At 27.9% G+C, this 484-nt stretch overlaps 1 non-coding gene across 1 annotated transcript; it reads right to left on the bottom strand.

Moving 5' to 3' along the window:
• TRNAR-UCU lies at window positions 1–73 on the bottom strand. Its single transcript has one exon. It is a non-coding gene; the product is annotated as a tRNA-Arg (tRNA).
• Between the last annotated feature and the right edge of the window lie 411 nt (window positions 74–484).

Genomic DNA, 484 nt, shown 5'->3' with positions numbered 1-484 from the left:
CACGCCTGGTGAGATTCGAACCCACAATCGTCTGATTAGAAGTCAGACGCCTTGTCCATTAGGCCACAGGCGCTGTTGACGTTGACGGTAACTTTTCAACTAATTGATTCTTTACTGCATTAATTTATGTTTACAAACAGAAAATATTCATTTTTTTACCGATATAATTGCCAACTTAATTAAAAAGATATTTATTTCACTCTAAATTAAGAGAATTACTTAATAAGAATTAGGGAATTTTTTTTTTCTCTCTGAATTTTTAAGGATAGGTATGTTTGATTTATAATATTTTAAATCGATCATGAGTTTTCAAGAATATGTTTAAAAAGTTTTTTAACTAATAAAGTCATAAAATTTAAATTTAAAATTGATTAAATATAAGAGATGGTAAGATGCCTTGGAAAAAAATATTATTTTTAATATTTTCCTCTTGTCTCTACTATTTATCACCTCTTTCTTCTCTTCTCTGTTCTCTCTCATTCAC

Source organism: Benincasa hispida, chromosome 9 (assembly GCF_009727055.1).
Source record: "Benincasa hispida cultivar B227 chromosome 9, ASM972705v1, whole genome shotgun sequence".
Lineage (NCBI taxonomy): Eukaryota > Viridiplantae > Streptophyta > Magnoliopsida > Cucurbitales > Cucurbitaceae > Benincasa > Benincasa hispida.
This window is presented reverse-complemented; position numbering and strand designations above follow the sequence as displayed.